Source organism: Cryptomeria japonica, chromosome 6 (assembly GCF_030272615.1).
Source record: "Cryptomeria japonica chromosome 6, Sugi_1.0, whole genome shotgun sequence".
NCBI classification, from domain to species: Eukaryota; Viridiplantae; Streptophyta; class Pinopsida; order Cupressales; family Cupressaceae; genus Cryptomeria; species Cryptomeria japonica.
This window is the reverse complement of record NC_081410.1, coordinates 524,209,776-524,216,041: the sequence shown is the minus strand read 5'-3', so window position 1 is coordinate 524,216,041 and position 6,266 is coordinate 524,209,776.

The following is a 6,266-nucleotide window of genomic DNA, read 5'->3' as shown; positions in this document are numbered from 1 at the left end:
TTTACATTCAAAAGAGGGGTTGAAACCCACAAGATCCAATCCCACACAAGGCAAGATTGGATTCTAAATGAGTTTCAAAGGTTGTGATAGCAAGGCTACCCTCTTTTGTAAAGAATGTAGATAGAATGATTAAGCTAGGAATACATAGAAAGTGAGAAAGATTCGCTTATAAACTGAGATAGGGATACAGGATGAAGCTGCGGACCTGGAATTAGCAGTAAAATGTCGAGACGGTGTTGTCCTGCAAATTTGAGCAAAAGTTGATGGGACGATGGTGCCCGACGTGCACACGGTCCTCCGAAAAATCCGCGAAACGAAGGGGGATCTATTCGTCTCTGCACAAGGATTCCAGATCTTCAATTTCAGCTGCGTACCTGCAACCTACACACAGAAAAGTGAAGACGATTGGGGGGTTAGGGATTAGGGGTTTGCCCTTAGGGAAAACCCCAGTTTTGGAATTAACCAAGAAATGAGAAATGCTGTAAATGTAATGTAAAACAAGTACTAATACCTTGTTGTAAGGATGTTTGTATCCTTATATGCGAAGGTATAGATGTTGTTGTATATTGTATGTTGTATGTTGTAGTATGTGATCTCATCTTCAATGGTTGAATCCTTGTCTTGAATGCAACACTTAGCCTTGAATGGAGACTTAGAATGATCAATTGCTTGAAGGAATGTTTGAATGCTTGAATGCTTGAATGTTTGAATGTTTGAGTATCGTTTCCACCTTTTTCGCCTCCTCCCAAATGAGAGAGGAAAATGTAGTTTATATACTTGCCAATTAGGGTTGATAGACTGATTTTCCCGACCTTAAGCCGACCAGGAAATTTTATTTTCCAATTTACAAACAAAAAGACCCGAAGTCCCATGGGAGACCGGGCCCAAAATAGGGCCAGGGACCAGGGCGTTGGGCGCCATGGTCCTGGGGGACCAGGGCGCTGGGCGCCCTCGTCCTGAAGGACCAGGGCGCTGGGCGCTCTGGTCCCACCTCTCAGGACAGCAGGGTGCAAGGAGGGATCAGGCAAGGTGCTGGAAAAATGCAGTTTTTGATGTTGTGGACAAGTTTCGGGGTCTCCATTCAGGTTCAGTGTTGCATCGCCATCGTGAAGACCCAAATGCGGTCGAAATTGCAAGTGTCACAATTTTAGGATGCTACACTCCTAATCACAGTATTATAATATTGTGGGTCTCAATCCCACTATGATTTTTCCCTTTCCAGGTTTCCACCTAAAAATTTTGGCTTTATGGTTTTGTGCTTGCTTGCATTTATTTTCTGCACTTTGCTTTAATTCAATTGCATTCAGTGGTTTAAGAATCAGGCTAAGAAAGTTGTAAATTGCATAACACTAATTCACCCCCCCTCTAAGTGTCCATTGATTCCAACAATTTGTATCAGATCCTAGTTCATTTCAGGAAGCCTAACAACTTGAGGAAGATCCAGAAGATTGAATCAGTGGATTGCAGTTTGCAAAGATAACTTATTGTGGCACTTGAAGACCTAGATGCAATAAGGAAAGAAGCAAGTGATCTGAGAAGAAATTTGAGTGATGCAGAAAACTTAATTATCATTGAAAGATCAAGTGAACACATCTAGAGAGAAGAGAAAGGAGCTGATGGACAAACTTAAGGAGAAAGAAGAGAAAAGTTTGATGATCAAGTTTTGAAAGACAAGACAGATGAATGTGAAAAACTTGCTAGAGATAATGCAGTCTTGAAGAATGAAATGCAATCCATTGTGATGAAGTTGACAAAGGAGATTGAAGATAGGAAGAAGAATGAATAAAGTACGACCCAGTCATTGAAGGAAAGATCTGATGAATGTTGCAGATTGAATCATGAAAATGAGCTACTGAAGCTTGAATTAATACAACCCCGAAATAATGAGTAAGAACTTGAAAGATAGATCATAATTTTGAGAGATGAACTTACCACTGCTAATGAATACAAAGAAAACTTCAATGTCAGCTCAACTAAGATGGATGAGATGCTGAAAAGTAAGAAGAACAAAGGTGATATGTGAGGACTTGGATTTGAGAAAGGAGAAATCCTTGGATCTGGTCAAAGAAATCATTAGAAGAACATGACATCTCTGGTTAGACAACCTGATACTTATATATTCAATGGTAAATGTTTTTTTCCAATAAAATTTGTCATATGGTAAGTCAATGCAAAAATAGAGCTAATCAAAATAATTCATCATTCTCCGGTCAATGTTTCAATTACAATAAATATGGTCATAAGTCAATTGAATGCAGAAGTATGATAAATAAGAGAAATGTAAGATGCTATGATTGTGGAAGATTTGGACATATTGCTAACCAAATCAGATCAAAAGGAAATCAAGGTAGTTTCAGGCCTAATCAGAGAACACCATTGTTTTCTATGCTTGCAACAAATCCAGTCATATTGCAAAATACTGTAGAAGAAAGAATGTGAGCGAGAATGCTCCAACATACAAGAACAAAGCAGATGAAAAGGGCAAAGAAAAGGTTGAATATATCAAAGAGCAACATAAGAAGATGTGGGTTAAGAACAAAGATTCAAATATAGCAGATGGGTTAAGAAGTTTGTGCAGCTGAAACAGAGCTTGTGAAGATTCAGTGAAGATTTCTTGCATCCAATTGAAGTCAAAAAGGTATTTTTCTAAGTTCAAAGCTATTTGTTCAAAACCTAGATTTTGATAATGGCATCATCTGGTTCAGGTGTGGCAACTCCTTTGGTTGTCGAGATAACTAATAGGGCAAGGTCAAAATTCAAGAAACATCCATACAAATCAATGGAAGATGATCCAAATGGTGCATTCTCATCTATTCTATATGGGGTTTTGCACACTGAGGAGATTAGGGAATACATCCTTTATTGAAGAGCTTGGGAATGCACAAATGCTATCTCTATACACCAAGCACATGATTGATAGTATGGGCAGCCTAAAATTTGATTTCAAATCTTTGCAAGATAAGGGTTTCATTCAGTTTGTGAACTTTCTGGTTTTCGACGAACTCGAATGGGTTATGTACATTCTGAGTAGGGTACATGCTAAATCTATATGGCTAGAAAAACCATACAAGAACACCAAGAATGCAATCCAAGCTGTAACATATCTGAATCCAACTGATGAAGTTCCCAACTTAAGAAATGTGAAGAACACAACAGTGATAGAGGTAACTGGTTCACAACATGACAACAGATCGATGACAATAAGTGATATTATTGAGTATGATGTAAGATTTGCCTCCATGGTGAAAAGATATAAGGTATATCAATCTAGTAGAGCTAATTAAGTCTCTAGTACAACAATATATGTAGCATACCAAATTCTGAAGGATGACAAGTTGTATGACTTGTGTAGAGTACTGCTGAGTGAATTGATGAACAATTTGAAGAAGATTAAGCAAGATAGGAAGCATGCCTTTAAGTTTGGCACTTTGATTGTCTATTTGGCACTTTACTTCTTGAAGGAGATCCCCAATGTAGGTAAGGTACAATGGGCATATGATAAACCGGTGGCTATGTAGATTAAGGAAGCCTTACAAGGACTGGGAGATGGATAAATAGAGAAATCTATCCTATGAGGATATTTCAAATCATTCCAAGGCATGATGCAAAGTAGGGAAAGGATTCCGAAGGAGATTGTGGAGAAGTATGAGGACACCATATGCTTCATGATGGAAATTGATAAATGATTAATGAAAGTTGTTGAACCTAGAACAATGTGCATTATGCCTATGGGGTATGAAGTTGATGCTAATACTATTGACATGCATGCTCAACATCTTTTGAGTAAGCTGGTAGATGAGAAGGAAGAGAGATTTGGAATTTATAAGGAAAAAACTCTAAGCTTGCATTCTCAATTTACCAAGCCCGGTATGTAGAAGAGAGTAAGGAAAGAAGTAGAATAGCTCACTAAAGATATGGGAATAAAAAAGGAAGTTGTCCATAGGGCTGAAGATTAGAACATTCTGAAAGAGCAGGACATGGTTCAACCAAAGAAGACAAGTTTTGGAAGAGAACAGGTATGAAGTAAATTCGGTAAAAGATGATACCCTTCCAAAAATATAAATACAAGATGATACCTCCACTCTGGATGTGCAAACAAATGTACAAGATATAGTTGGAGATGATACTATTGATGATCAAAAGGTTACTGCCTCCGGTAAAGCTGACCAAACTCCTCCATTGATAAATGTTGAATCAGAAAAGGCAGGTAAGGAGGTTGGAAATGGAAAGGGAGAGGATGATGAGAAAGGAGAAGAAGCAGATAAGGAAAATAAGAAGAAGGATGGAGATAAGATTGAACAAGTTCCAGTGGCAAGAGACACTATGGAAAACATAGGCAAGTAAATAGTCACTGACATAGTTGATCTCACCTAAGGACCTATAGATCTTAACTCATTGTCTCCTATTCGACCACTAAAACTTGCAGCTCTTTCACAAGCCAAAGAAAGTGAGGACTTACTCAAGTCTAACACCGAAGACAAGGAGGTGATAACTTTGGCCACAAATGTGCTAGAGAATATTTTGCCATCATTCAAGCCAGATTTTAGTTGATACTCCCTCCGATAAGCTAAGAAGTATGTTAAAGGCAATAGATTTTCATTTTGTATATTTGGAGAAAGTGACTGATGTAAAGGTTTTGATTCAATTCAGTGCTATGCGGTTGAGGACAATTTTGAAAATGGTTGAAGGCAATAGAGTTAATTTAATCTCTAGTTTAAAAGCTATTAAGGAAGCATTAGATGAATGTGGTAAGATATACAAATCATGTCTTCTTTTGCCTAAGTTTATTATTGAGATAGATAAGAAGATTAAGGAATGTGAAGGGCAGTTAGCCGATATTTCTCAATCATTTACCCCCCAATTAGTTTTTTCTAGTAATCAAGAAGCTTAGGTGATGGCTCTACTTGACAAAATTAAGAGCCTTAATCAAGAAAATGATAGAATAGTTGGTAAAGTGGGAGAACTAATAAATTTAATCACTCCTCGGTTGGATACCTTGCCGAGAAGTCAACAAGATGCTATGAATGCTCTGAATAAGAGTGTTTCGTCAGATCTAAGAGGAGAAGAGATGCATTGTTATCTTTTTAGTGCTCTCATAAAACATTTTGGAGAATTTGAAGAAAGGTTGGGATGGTCACTTGCAATCCTTGAAGACAATTTTTGCAGATATTTTCAAATTTTTGTAAGTAACTTTGTATACCCTTTTACATAAATTTTGGCAAATACCTATCTTTGGCATTGTTTTCAAAGGGGGAGAGAGGTATAAAAAATGATGTATATTCTCAAGGGGAGCTTGTTGAGCTTATGAGTTGTTGCAGTTTTGAAATTTTAAAGTTTTGCAATGATAGTGTCATTTTTCATCAAGTGTTACCATCAATGCCAAAGGGGGAGATTGTTGGCAAGAGACACTGTACCGGTAGAGATTTGTGCATGAAGAATGTTTCAAGGTTGTCATTGATGGAAAATCAGATCAGATATCACATTTGGTATAATGCAAAATTATTCTACTGGAAGTTTGATATTCATTTTTATTAAGTCTAGAAGGTGGAATACAGTATGCGATAGAGTATGAATAGATTGAGCATATCTTAGTTTTTGTTACATAGTTTTGGTTGTGGTGGAAGAGTTAGATGTTTAGATGATTGAGACTCCTTAATTTGCAATCCTAGCCCTCAGTATTGATTCTTATGCAATATTAAAGATCTGGTATCCAGTAATTCATGAAGAACAGAGTTATTTTTGTGTAACTGTTAATCCTATGAGGATCTGGTTAATACTGAGAGGGGGGTGAATCAATATTAAGACCAATTGTAACTTTAACTCAAAAACAAACTTATCTTAGATCTGAAATCATTTAACAAATGTCTCAAATTTTGTAATCAGATCTAATACCCTCTTTATTAGATTTGCTTAACACATTAATCAAATCATTTATCAATACTTTCACCACCAAAGCAATCATATAAACTTGATCATTTACCAACTCAATAACCTTATCAATAAGATAAAAAACTTTCTCAAACAACTTCTTATCAATACTGGTAACCTCTGATAAAATTCTAATTAAACATCATAACCAGTGTCTAAAAAATAATGCATGAAATGAAATATAAACAAGAACATCACATGAAAAACATTTCACACATGAACACCATAAGTTTTTGATGTGGAAACCCGAATAGGGAAAATTAGGGTGGGAGTTGGCAGCCACAAATATTTCTACTCTTTCAAAGTATGCCTTATTAGGAGCTTATAATGCACCCGGT